Source organism: Pinus tabuliformis, chromosome 7 (genome assembly GCF_031772625.1).
Source record: "Pinus tabuliformis cultivar Carrire ecotype Pingquan chromosome 7, CPIR1, whole genome shotgun sequence".
NCBI classification, from domain to species: domain Eukaryota; kingdom Viridiplantae; phylum Streptophyta; class Pinopsida; order Pinales; family Pinaceae; genus Pinus; species Pinus tabuliformis.
In genome coordinates this window covers 141429205-141444321 of record NC_142293.1, presented here as the reverse complement: position 1 = coordinate 141444321, position 15117 = coordinate 141429205, and positions in this window count along the sequence as shown.

Here is a 15117-nt window from a genome sequence, read left to right as displayed (position 1 = left end):
ATAATAAAAGTTAAAGTTAATATGAAAATGAATCGAAATGAAAAACACTAAGTTTTATGTTAAAATTTTTTTACATTAAAACTTAGGCTAAAGGGAAAAAGGGGTTTATATGAGAAATGCTTGCCATTTTCCTAAGTAAAATAGGGTTTTACTTGGGCAATCTTTATGAAATGGAATGAGTGGTTTATGAGTGATATTAAGAACAAATCTTAATATTTTAGGTGGAATTAGTGAATGATTAGGGAAAAATATGAAGGGGAGTTAGTTATTCAACATTGCCTCGCCTGAGCTGCTTTAAGTATAATGTCTGCCTTGCACTTGTGATAGAGATAAAGATTAACACATTTAGAGATATAATCTATCACAAGTATCATTTTGCAACACCATCTACTTATCGTGCTTACTTTGGTCTAGCATTTTTTCTTCTTTATTTGGGTGCACTTAGACTGGCAAACCCTTATCAATCTTTTTTTCTTTTCATAGCAAGCTTACCTAAGTTTGCACTTATTGCATCAAAGGGCTCAGATTTAACTGTTGAGCTCCTTTTTATTGACTCTACCTATCTACTTTTCTGCCAAGATTAAACAGTTTGGTCAGATTTTATTCTCTATCTTTAAAACAGGAAATTCAAATATGAATGAGCTACAATTAAGCAACTTGACTCTTCATCAATTGTGGCATAGATTAACAAGCTGCACACAATGCTTATTAAAGAAAATGAAAAAGTAGTGGCATTTTGGACTTGCACACTTTCCTGGTCTATTTTTGTTTGGGGTTCATTTCTTTCATTTTTTGACCATTTTATTCTTTTTATCCTTTGATTTTTTTTTAGGGTATACCCTCTTTACATTTTTTTAAATTTTTGATAATATGGAAACCTTTGCAACAAGGAAATGAATGAACATATTACAGAGCTCATCAAGTCAATCATGAAATATGACACCTATTGGTATAGGAGCATAACAGTGGCTCCACTTGGGGATGGCTTTTCCTGGTGGAAAGTCAAGAACAACAGGTCATATGACCTTCTGAATAACTTAGACTATGCTCTGAAATCTCTTTTTGCTGGTTGCTTTATTGTATATATGACATCACACTTGTGAAGCTTAGGGCCTTCTCTTTGGGCTTCAACTGCAACAAGTTACTATCCAATCCAAACTATAACATTATCAAGGATATAGTATGTACATGTTAGAGTCAGAATACATTTTTAAAAAAACTAGATCAAAGTAATGTTTCAACATTCGACCATTCACTGGTCCTTGTTCTGTTTCTGTGCCATTTAGACTCTTCAGAAAGTAAGTATTGTTCCCTTGCAATGCCTGGATGATAAATGACCATTTCCATAGGAAGCCAAACTTCCTATGTTTTCTTTTGTCTTCTCTCCTGGAATCCCATCTTAGAACTTTGTCTCCAAGGTAGAAGTATTCTGCTTTGGTCATTTTATCGAATATTTTCTTGAGTTTTTCTTGTAACACTTGGGATCTTTGGTGCACTTCTTCTCTGGTCTACTACAAATGGATGGTCTGATTTATTCTCCTTTGAATGTCATTGGGTTCCACCTGAGCTTCTTGCAACAATTTCATTATAGGAATTTCTAAATATGAAGGAAATACAACCTCCATGCCATAAACTAACTCATAAGGGCTAGTTCCAATAGATCTCTTTGTAGTAAGTCTGTCTACCCATAGTGCATTTATAAGTTTCTTGTGCCAGTTTTTTTTGTTCTCTTCCAACAATTTCTTAATAATATTAATCAGGCTTTTATTGGAAGATTCAGCTAGACTATTACCTTGAGGGTAATAGGTTGTGGAATGGCCTAAAGTGATATGGTATTTGTTACAGAAATTTATCATTTTCTTGGACTTGAAGACAACATCATTATCGGTTATGATCTTTTCAGGACAGCCAAATCTAGACAATATGTTGGTTTCTAAGAATCCTATAATCACTGTATCGTTGACTTGTCTAGAAGGAATGACTTCTATCCATTTGGTGCAATAGTCAGTGGCAATGAGGATCCATTTATGTTGGCTAGAAGAGGGAGGGTGTATTTCTACAATGAAGTCCAAACCCCATTGTTGAAAGGGCTTTTCAGTGGAAATTGGTCTAAGGGTTAGAGGTAAAATATTTCTCATGCCTTCAAAAATTTGACATTTATGGCAAGCAATGACAAATTTCTTTACATCAGCAAATAAGGTTGGCCAGTAAAATCCAGCCCTTAGGATTTTGTCTGCAGTTGATTTCCAGAGGTGTCCACCGCAGTCCCCTGCATGAAATTCTTTGAGAACCTTATTAAACAATTCAATAGAATACCTTCATGATTTTTCCAAAAGAGAGCGTGATCTAAAATACAAAATTTTGAATCTTTCATCTTTAAAAACCTTTTCTTTGTTCTAGATAACCCTGAAGGAGCTTGTAGGTTTAATAATACATGAGTTATATCAACATACCAAGGTGATTCTAAGAAGGCCTGGTTGATTTGTGGAGTGGCCATCTCATGTTCATTATCCAGTGCATTAATATCCAGGGTTTGAAAGTTTGTTTCAGTGATGAGTTTAGTCAATCCCTGTCTTTTTATAAGCTCTGTAGGTTTTATTTCAATATCATACTCTAATATATTAGCTATCCATTTACTTCGTTGGCCTTCAATTCCATCTTGAGTCAGGATGTCTTTGACAACAACATTTAGTACATAAGCTATTACATGGGAGTACAATATATAGACTCTGAAGTCTTTAATAGCTTTCACAAGTGCAAAAGCCTGTTTGTCCATGATTTTGTAATTTAAAGGTGCATCTCTAAGTGCTTTACTGAAAAAGGCTATGGGTGTTTCACATCCTTGATCATCTTTTTGCAGTAAAACAGCTGTTATAGTGTGTTTTGATGCAAATGAAAAAATTATGAAGTCTCTATCGAACTTTGGACTTGTAAGGACTGGTGTTCTGGTCAAAGCCATTTTAATTTCTTGAAATGCTTGTTTGGCTTCCACTGTCCATTTAACTTTTGAATCATTTTTTAACATATTGTTCATCAATTTACTTAATTCAACCAAATTAGATATGAATCTTCTTAAAAAGTTAATCTTTCCTAGGAAAGCTTGAAGTTCTTTGACATTTCTAGGGTGGGGTATTTGTAGAATAACTTCTATTCTAGCAGGATCAATTCTGATGCCATCTTTGGAGATGATATGGCTTAATAGTTTGCCTTCTTCTAGACCAAACAAAGACTTTTTAGGATTTAATGAAATACCATACTTTCTGCATTTTAAAAACACTTGTTTGAGATGATCTAAATGTTGCTGATCTGATTCGGAAAATACAGTCAGGTCATCTAGATATATAACCAGAAAATCATGAATTTCTTTTGCAAAAGCTATGTCCATTGCTTGTTGAAAGGTTGCCCCTGCATTCTTAAGTTCGAATGGCATTTTAACATATTTGAATGTACCCCATGGTGTTGTAAATGCAGTGTTTTCTTGGTCATCAGGATGAACTAGAATCTGATTATAACCTGAAAACCCATCCAAAAGTGAAATCCTAGAAGCACCTACTACCCTTTGTAAAATATGATCCATCTTAGGTAAAAGGTAATTGTCTTTCAAAGAAACCTTGTTTACATTTCTTAAGTCAACACATAATCTGATTTCCCCTGTTTTATTCCTGGTAGGCACTAAATTAGACACCCACTCTGAAAATCTGATTGGAGCAATTATCCCTGCATCATGCATTCGTTTGATTTCTTTTTCTATTGAAGGAAGCAGTACATGGTTAATTCTTCTAAGATTTTGTTTGAATGGTTTTTGATTTTCTTTAAGGGGTATTATGTGTTGAATTACAAAGATGTCATAAGATTTCAGGTCTTCATAGCTCCAGGAAAAAACATCCTGGAATTCTTTGATTAGTTCAGCATACTCAAGTTTTTGATCGGGGGGCAAAGATTTGGATAATTTTACTATTTTTGGATTTTCTTCAGTTCCTATGTTATAGTCTTCAATGTCTGCTTTTAGAGGTTCCATCTTGGGTTTCTTTGGAATATCGTTGAAATCAAAGAGATCTTCCAAAGGAGTTAATCCTTTGGGCAAATGATTGTCTTTCAAATTGATAACTTCTGATTCTCCTTCAATAAGCTCATCAATGTCTATTTTTTTAAGATCTTGTATTCCTTTTTGGTAAATTTCGTTAGATGAAGCATTTGAGTTGCATTTTCTGCTGAAATGTCTGTTTCTATCTGATTTGTTGGATCAAATTCACTAACTGTATCTACATCTATGTTAGTGCTAGAAAATTCTTCTTCTAGGTTTAAAAAATTGTTGATCTGATTATCACTGTCAAACACTTGCCAATTCTTTGCATTATCAGGTATCGCTGGCTTGTGTCTAATCTCAGTTGTGAAATGATGATTTGGTTCAAATGGTAATTTATAGGTGTTGGCAAACGTTGCTAGGCTATGAGCTTGCAAGTTATGTTTTCTCGGGATTTTGGCAAGCTGAGTTTCTAGAAATGTATTGAGGATCTCTATAGCTGTTCCTCTGTACTCTCTTAATATGGGATAATTTGTTAAGAACTTCCCTTTTATCTGTTGAATGATTAAATCAGAATCTCCTAGGACTGACACTTTAGTTGCTTCCAATTTCTTGACCAGTTTAAGACCTAGCAATAGAACTTCATATTCAGCCATATTATTAGTGCATCTAAAGTTTAATCTGTAGGCATGGCCTTCAACATGATTGTTTTCAAGATTTTGCACCCAGACTCTTGCCCCTAATTTGTTCATAGAACCATCAAATTCTAAGTACCAAAGGATTTCATGTTTATAATTAGCATCTGTAGTTTCAAGGATCTGTTTAATAGGGAGATCTGGTTTTTTGGTTTTTTTTGGTTTATCTGATGTTTCATGATTTTCAGAAATTTCTTGGATTCAGACACTAGACTTTTCATTTGCAATTTTTCTGTTTCATTTGCTAAAACTTATATTTTATGTGGGGGATCAATTTCAGCATTGTAAAGGATAAAAGAATCCATATCTAAATGTACTGAGTAGATAGGGAAATTTTGAGGTTTCTCTTGACTACTTACTACATACTTCATTAAGGTTTCTTTGTATAGTCTCTTAGATTGACCAAACACTGAAATAGTAGCGTAAGAGATGTCTAACTGTAGAGATCCTTGAAGCTTTGCACCCAAAGATCTAGACAACAACATGCCATACTTTGGTGGAATATTAGCTACTACTATGTCCATTAAGATGGTTTTAGTAGGATATTGGACTAGTGATACACATAAGTCTTTGATTAAACCTAAACATCTGACCTAACTTGAATCAAAAGAGAAAAGGTCTTTATATGGCCTGGTGATGTCAAGGTCTAGTCTCTCCATTACAGATTTAGGCATTAAGTTATGAGAAGCACCAGAATCAAACATGGCATTATGAAGTATTTTATCATGTATGTTTAAACTTACATAGAAAGGAGAAACTGCTCCCTCTATTGTTTTTCCATTTACTCTAGGGCCAAATATCAATTCAGGTTGGTCATCAAAAACATTTACTGAATATTCGTTCACAGAAATTTTGAGTGATCTACTGATTTGACTTCAGTAGATATCATGTTTAGCTAATTCTGATAATGGAACAACTATCTTTAGTTTGCCTACTTCTATCTCAAGATTAAAAAGTTTTTCGGTTTGAGTTCTTGTATTTCGGATAGCTGGATTTTCTTCGTTTCTCTCCTCTTCAGGAGTGGGATTATGGGCTGAAGTTGTTTCCAAATCAAGTTCTAGAGGCTCTTCTACGTTTCCTTTAGAAGGAATAGAAGTGGAAGGTTGTCTGTTAGGTGGTTGATTATCTGATACATCTTCAACAATTGGGTTATTAGGGTTAGGAACTGTTCTAGCAAGAATATGTACGGGGGGTATTGATCTTACCTTTGTTAGGCTGCTTGATATCTTTCTGTTTATTGGTTTCAAGGACATCTATTCTTCTGCTCCTTAGATTGTATTGTTTGTGGACTTCATAAATGGCTGTATCATATCCCTCCCTAAAGTCAAATGATTCACCTGACTGAGTTTGGAATTGTTTAGGAATTTGAGCTTCTTGATCCTTTTGGGTCAAGAAAATTTGTTGTTCATTGTTGAGTTCCATCAAATTAATTTGAGTGTCTTCTGTTGGATCATCAAAAGTTGAGGTTTCAGCATAATTTTCTTGAAATGGGGGCCTAATATTTTGGTCAGGCCCTGTCTTTCCAATGTTAGGATTTTGGTTCTTTCTGAAATTTGGATTTCTCCCAGTATTGTTTGGTTGACCATACCAAGGGGATTTTCTCTCGATTGTTTCTACTCTATCTCCAAGTCTATCCATTCCTTTAATAATATCATCTAATTTTTGTTCAAAGGCAGAAAGTTCTTTGAAAGGTGTCCTTTCAGCTCTGGCTCTAGATCGTTTAGATATTAGGTTGGTCTCAACACTGACAGCTATACTTTGCATCTCTTCTAAGTTTCGAGGAGCTCTTTCCCTAAGTTGGTATGCTATATCAGAATCAAATGAATTAGGGAATTTGATCAAGGCCAAATCTGGAGTAGGTCTAATATTTTGAGGAATAGCATTGTAGACATTATTGAATCTGGTACAGTAATTGTGGACAGTTTCTTGTGTGCCTCTTCTTAGGTTTTCATATTCTAATAAAATGTGGAGAGGATCTTTCTTCTTTTCCCATCTGTTCAAGAAGGTCTGATAAAGAGCTTGTGGGTCATTGATACTGTTTGCAGGGAGGGCTCTAAACCAGGTTCTAACATCTCCAGTTAAATTTTGCACAAATACTTTCATTCTAACATCATCAGCATCAACCTCATATATTTTGAAATAGTCGGTTATTTTTTTGGTATGTTGTTGAGCTGTATACGTGCCAATACCTTCAAAAGAAGTGATTTTACTTTGATAGTCTTGGGGCATAGCCCCTGGCTTGGCAGGTAAGTGCAGGGGAGTATATCGGTTTGCCATGGTTGCAGAAATAGATGTGACCACTGGAGGAGTAGGGATAACAATGGGAATGTGTGTTGTAGATGGAGTGGAAGGGGTCGCTGATGGTGAACTCGGAGAAGCTGTAGTAATCATAGAAATGTTTGGTGTTCTTTCAAAGATAAGCTCAGATTGAAGGGAGTTCTGCAAATGTCTGTCAAGGTGTGAAGTAACAACTTCAATCTCCAATTTTTTAATGAATATTGGATCTTGAACTGTGTGGGTTAACCCAGATTCTGAAAAGATGAAAAATAAAGAGTTTTCATAATACTCATCAAAACGCTCGTCCTCAAGGTAGATCCACTTCATAGGACATGATCTTGATCTATATAGAGGCCGAGAACTAGTAGAATTTTCTTGGCTCTCTTGTCTTCTAAGAATCATAGGAATCAGATTAGGATTTTCAAACACAGGTGGGGGATTTGGATCCAGATTCGATTTGGTGTAATGAATTCTTTCTGAAGCCAGGTTTCTAGGTGTGTTTTTGGTTTTTTTTCTTGAAATAGGTTTGACAATACAACTTTAACAGTGTCTTCTAAGAGTTTTAGATGTGGGAATTTTGAATTTTCTTAAAAACTTATTTGAAAAGAGGAACTGATCAAGTATTTGAAACCAACTGTCCAATCTATAAGCTAGACCGAAGATAGACTGAAGTAGCATTCATTTACTTCTGCAATTGCAAAGCAAAAGCATTTCAAAGGTTACCTGGCTAGCTTCAGGGTCTGCCTGTAGCTTATACAGAAAACAGTAGTAACAAACAAATTATTCAGGTCCCCAGCGGAGTCGCCATTGATGTTGTCACTCAGGTTTTCCCAAAAGTTGTAAGAAAGGGAAAGGAGGCTGAGGTAACCACTAACCAATCTTTTAGATACATAATCTAGCCAATTTGTATCCAGAGAGAGCTCTCCCTTTATGATTTAGCTTTGTTTTTAAAGGTATTAAGCTAGTTATGAAGTTCAAGGGTTTCGTTTGAGTTTGGGTGGTGAGATTCAATAGAACAGAGAAGTAAGACAGAGTAGTTCAGTCCATTAGGCTAATGGAGTCAAAGAAGATGGCTTTCTGGATTTGGTTTCTTAATAGAGGATGGTTTCATAGAGTAAGGTGGTCAAACAGGGAGCAAATAAAGACTTGAAACAGATGGAATGGGCTCATATTGGGTGAAGGGAAGTTAAGGATCCTTCAACCTATTTAAAGAGGGAAATTGGATGATTACTGATAAAGAGCAGTTAAGTATTCTTTAACAAATAATCAACATGAAAGAATTAGGAAACATGAGCAATTAAGATTTCACTGCTTATCCTAATTTTGAAGAAAAAACAGAGAAGAATAATGACTTGAAAACAGAGTGCAATCAAGAATATTCTGAAATTAAATTTTTTCTTTATCATTTAGATTGTGAAACACAGATGATGTAATAAACTAAGGAAACTTAAAACACAAGATATAGAGGACTTATTGGTCCAATGGTTGATTCAAGAAGTCCGTGACAAGTCCTCTGTTTCAATTATTCATCCAGTAGGCCATGCAACAGTTGATTCCAACAGCTCTTTATTCCAAAAAATCAATATTACAACAAAGTCTAGGAATCCACCCACAATACTCCAATGGAGGGGGTATTTATGCAACAAATTATAACAAATATCTCATAACAGAGTGAGATAATATCTAGGATGACTAAAAATAGCTTTACAAGTAAATAGAAACAGCTAGCCTTGAAAATAGAGAAATGATGAACTGATGTTGTGTTGGTCCTGTTTTTGTTGAATGTGCTGGAGGCAGGCCTTAGGATTTGGCTTGCAGCTATCTTCTTCAGTTACTCCGTGCTGGCTGCCCTTTTCTTACTGATACTCTTTAACTCTGATCTGATACACTTTCACTATTTACCCTGTTCATCTCTGTCTAGTAGATAACTCTGTCTGATAAATAGATCAACATTTAACTTTTACCCAGGGGTGAAATTTTAACAATATTTCCAGCATATTTTCCATGAGGAACGTTGAGGGGTGCAACCTTTCAGGGTTAGAAGGGGTTTTCTTTAGTTTCTTTGTATTTTTAAACCAGAATTCGGACCTTCTGCGTTGAAGAAGGAAACGGTACACTGACAAGTTGAAATGGAAACTTGGAGCTCGTGGTGTAGCTCTTCTAGTCAAGCGCCGATTTGAAACTGGACTGCTGGCCTCAGTCATTGTTTCTGCCTGGAAATACTGGACGCAACGAACAACAAAAAAAATGGCGTTTTATTCAGCAAAACAATGGTTGGCGGGAGTTTCTTGGCGTTTATCGGGCGGATGACGTCAGCGGATGGCGGTTTTGCTCGCACTACATTTGGGGTCAGATGGTATTGGACAGAGGGCGAGCGAGCATACCAGATGGGATGGGCGACGCGTGGTAGATGTACGACAGAAAACTACTGGGCGATTGCGAGTTATCACACGGTCAAAAGGGGGGTCACGATATTGTTTTCGGCTGTTGGATTGGCGGGGAATGATCGGCCGGCTGATGGGCTTTGGAGATGGCATGGAGTTATGCTGTGGGGCCGACACAATAAACAACGTTTTAATTATTTCGGGCGCAATTCTATTGGTCGGGGTAATGGTTAGGAACGGTTATTAATTAACCTGGACGGTTAATTAACTCCAAGGTTGCGTGGCGGGGAGGTTATGGTTCTTAACAAGTCTCAAATAAACTTATTAATCAATGTTTATACAGTGTTTTATGATCGTAATCGACCAGGGCGGGGTATTTGTAATATCGAGGTTTTTATTATATTTATATAATACGGGATGGGTAATAATTTATATGGGATTTATATAATAAAAGTTAGAGTTAATATGAAAATGAATCTAAATGAAAAGCGCCAAGTTTTATGTTAAAGTTTTTTTACATTAAAACTTAGGCTAAAGGGAAAAAGGGGTTTATATGAGAAATGCTTGCCATTTTCCTAGGTAAAACAAGGTTTTACTTGGGCAATATTTATGAAGTGGAATGAGTAGTTTATGAGTGATATTAAGAACAGATCTTAATATTTTAGGGGGAATTAGTGAATGATTAGGGAAAAATATGAAGGGGAGTTAGTTATTCAACCTTGCTTCGCATGACCTGCATCAAGTATAATGTTTGCCTTGTACTTGTGATAGAGATAAAGATTAACACATTTAGAGACACAATCTATCACAAGTATCATTTTGCAACACCATCTACCTACTCTGCCTACTTTGGCCTAGCATTTTTCTTCTTTATTTGGGTGCACTTAGATTGGAAAACCCTTACTAATATTCTTTTCTTTTCATAGCAAGCCTACCTAAGTCTGCACCTATTACATCAAAGGGCCCAGATTTAACTGTTGAGCTATTTTTTATTTACTCTATCTATCTACTTATCTGCCAAGATTAAACAGTTTGGTCAGATTTTATTTTCTATCTTTAAAATAGGAAATTAAAATATGAATGAGCTACAATTAAGCAGTTTGACTCTTCATCAATTGTAGCATAGATTAATAAGCTGCACACAATGCTTATTACAGAAAATGAAAAAGTAGTGGCATTTTAGACTCGCACACTTTTTTGGTCTATTTTTGTTTGGGGTTTATTTCTTTCACTTTTTTGACCATTTTATTCTTTTTACCCTTTGATTTTTCTTTTAGGGTATACCCTCTTTACATTTTTAAATTTTTTTGATAATATGGAAACCTTTGCAACAAGGAAATGAATGAACATATTATAGAGCTCGTCAAGTCAATCATGAAATATGACACCTATTGGTATAGGAGCATAATAGGGTCTATCAAAAGTATGCAACATGGGTACTCCTTGGACCAGGAATCAAAGTTTGCATCCAATGAGTGTTTCTGCTCGAAATTCAAGGATAATTTTAGGGGTGAATGTTCGCCCTTTGGCGAAATTAAGGGGTTTTAAATTTTTATTGGGCGAATATTTTGTATCATAGTACATTTTTACAAATCACCTCAAATAGCCCACCTTATTTTAAGGGAGAGGGTAAAAAAGGTAAATTTAGCCCTTGAAATTAGGACTTACAACCTTCCATTCACCCATTTTCAAGAATAGGTTTTATTTAAGTGAATCCATTCGCCCATTTTCAAGAATAGGTTTTATTTAAGTGAATCCTATGGGCCAAATACCATATTTATAAAAGAGGTATGGTAAATTAATAAAAATATAAATAAATGAGAGGTATGGTAAATAAATAAACATTTTTTATATTTACTCCATAAGTCACCTTATATACATGTAAGGGTGTAAACAAATAAAAATATAAGTAAAGTGGAGGTATGGTAAATAAATAAAACGTCTTTTTATACTTACCCAAAAGGTATGGTAAATAAATTAAATTATAAATAAACTAGACGTATCGTAAATAAATAAAACCTCTTTTTATATTTAGTCCATAACCCTCGTTCTATTTATGAAGGCTCAAGAAAGAGGTTTTATTTAAGTGAATCCTATGGGCCAAATACCATATTTTTAAAAGAGGTATGGTAAATTAATAAAAATATAAATAAACGAGAGGTATGGTAAACAAATAAAACATTTTTTTATATTTACTCCATAAGTCACCTTATATTTACGAACACTCAAAAAATGAGTTATATTTAGGTGAAACCTATGGCCAAAATACTATGTGACAAATACCATGGACTAGATTGTTATTAATACCATGCAAAAAAACATTATTAACCCTAATATTAGAATTAATAAAAATAAAAATGGCACATGGTATTGACCCATGGTATTCACCTGGAATGTAGCCTATTTAAATGGGGGAATTAAACCAGCATGTAGCCTATGCTAAGATTCACTAAGACTTTACAAAGTTTTATTATTTAGTGAAAGACTCGCCAAGATCTTACAAGATTTTATAATTGAGTAAAATATTCGCCATGCCTGGTGAGAGATTCACCAAAAACTTATATATACATATTATATTATTGATAAAATCGCCTTTCATTTTTCCTATATACCATGGAGATTCGCCCATTTATTATATTTATAAATTTAGGGTGGGTTCTTAAAATTTTCCCAGTCGAAATTTGAGTGAACCCATAGGGAGATAGGTTGAAAATACGAGTTGAAATATTAATTTTTATCTTTTTTCCCTCTAAAATTTGATGATGTGATCAAACCTTATTTTATTATTTCCACTATTATTTTATAATTTCCTTAGAAGGTCCATTTTAGACCTCAAAAGTCCCCTAATGAGAGATGAGTTTATCATATACATCTCTTTGATGTCTCCAATACTTCTATATGAGGGGATTTTTCATAAGTATCCCTTTCCATGAATTTAAAGGAGACCTTTTGATATATTCAATGATTTCAACTACCTAGAGGACTATGTCTATCTTCCTTCATGCAAGGAATCTTTGATGACCCATCCAACCTATAGATCTCCTTGCGATCATGAAGTCATTTTACCAAATTGTTTAATGAAAATACTTACCTCAGATGTGAAGATGAAACCTTCACCTTGATCATGTTGGAAGTGGTAGATGTATTAGAACTTCCTCTTGAATGATCTTTCAAATGAGAAAGCCTTTCCTCAATAGAAAATGTTGCTCCTTTTAATGAGGATGATTTGCTGCTTCCTCGGGTGATCTTCTTCTTGGGCAAGGAGATGATTCTTGCTTGAAGATGACCATACCTTATTGCCTTCAATATATTTTTCCTTCTCTTGTAGATCAAGATTTCTCCTAGCGTTTTGATCTTCTCCAAGATGATATAATTTTTGTTTTTGAGGTCCTTTGAACTACCTTACTTTGTAGACTACTTGATGAGGGTCTTGGTGGCCTTTTGATGATGACTATGGAGATAAAAGCTCTTGCTGTTGGAGACTGTCTCCTTGATTGCATAGACAAAAACCCTTACTGATGTAGACTGATCCTTCAATTTTGACAAATACCTTCAACTTGCTTTGATGCCCTTTTTGACGCTGATCCTTGAATGTCTCTTTTTGTTGCCCTTCCTTTGACTTCAACACCTTAGCTCTGATACCATGTTGAAGAATCTAGGGCAAGTGAAGTTAATGAGATTCTTTTAACATGATAACTGGTTGCGAAGTAATTTAAGTTTTCTTCTTAGCACAATCTTCACTTGTTCTTATTAAAGTGTGCTTTCTTATGTTCATCAAATAGTTACCAAAAAACGAAGAGACAAAAACACAAGATGTTGGCTTTCTACCAAGGCCAAAAACTCTCCCTCTTGGAGAGAAAAACCCGCACAAAATTCTTCTTATAGAGATTCCAATTGATAAATACCAAGACCATGACCCTTGACATATTAGGCCACTCCAAGACCAAGACACCAATCCTCTTCCTTGTTACTTTTGTGATCATTTTCATCACTGATGCTTCATCGAGGTCATCATTATTGCACCACTGAGATCTTGACACCTTGCTGCACCTTCACCGAGAATATTGCTGCACTTTCATTGAGATTAGTGTTGCTCCTTCATTGAGACCATCACCAGGGCATCAAGGTCTACAGGCTTCCAGACTACATGTCAAGATAGAGTGTGTTACTATTAGATCCTTTCATCATGATGATGGCAAGACTATGTGTGCTATTGTGGATTCCTGAAATCATCTTCATCACCAAAACTATGACCGTGTTTCCTTCACCGAGATTGTGATACCAATTTACCATCGAGGAGGAGACTATAATTGCCTTGCATTGAGATTTATACCACCAAGGAGAAGATGTAGGAATTTACAGGGTAAGTTTCTCAGATAGAACACCAAAGGACACCACTCACAAATAGATCACAGATCAATACACCAATATTGTTGACGTGGTTAAAACCCTCAAAGAGGGAAACAGTCCATGGCCTGAGCCAACGCGGCCACTTCAGGGAATTTATTAATAAAATAATGAAAATTTACATAAGCTTCTCTCATGAACGGTTTTCCTACAAATGACCCTCCATGCTCTTTAAATAGAGATCATGGACCAATCGGGTGTTAAGCCACAGATCAAATGTCGGTAATACCGAGGAGAGAATGAACCGTTGGATCACTACATATCATGACCGTCGGATTGTAAGTTACAAAAGTACATAGTAAAGAAACACACTTTACCTAACTCTACACTAGACCAAGTTATACTTAACTATTTCCTATGTGTCAGAATATCCTAACAGAAGAAGGTTTTTATTTGCTCACTCAGATTATCTATGAGATTGTGACCTCCTGTAATGCGGATCCCTCTACCTATCCAAGAGAATCTGAGTTCGTGTACTTATTCGAAGTTGCAAAGATATTTGAAATTCTATGACTGTAATTCTGAACTTTACACGCCTATTTATCGTGGTTTGACCCAGATTTTAAGCCGACATGACATAGTGAATTGTTGTGTCTCCTTTTTGAGCTGACATGACTACGTTTACATCGTTTTGCTGGCTGACATTATGAAGAGGATTGTGCTTGTCATTTGGAGGGCTTCTTGACATTTATATAGACTTGTATACATTAGACATAGGCTCAAGAAGAGCTCTTTATTCATGAATTTGACTCTTTGACCTTTAAAGATAAATCCTAAGGCTCTCAATGCGAGCCATATATAAAATATTCCTCTTGCTCATGAAACCCATGCAACAAGGCATAATAATAAATTCATTTTCTTGTTTACAAAAATCATAATTACAATGTCATGAATACTGAACCTAGTTACAGTTTCTTCAACATTGCGAGTGTCATAGGGAAATCAATCTTTCATTTTCACCAGTTTAAGTGTGCACATGCTTGCACATTCACACACTCGGATGATAATTGAGCGCTTCCAAAATTGGTTGTATTACTTTGCAAATTCTATCCCAAGGGAGTGAGCCCTACATACAAGCAATTGTTCGTTTTCAGTGGACATGTAATTCATGTATCTTTGTCCATTGCCTTGGGATTTTTCAACATTTGCATTGATTTGTTGACTTTTCCCATGCATATAACACACACGTTGTGATACTTAAATGCAAGTGTTCTTTATGCTAAGTCGTAGGTTGATGTTGATGAAAATTTTGGGAGTGCAAAAAAAATGTATGAGTTGAGCATGCTAGAGAGCAAGGATTTTCGTAGAAACAACTAACAAAGTCAAGACT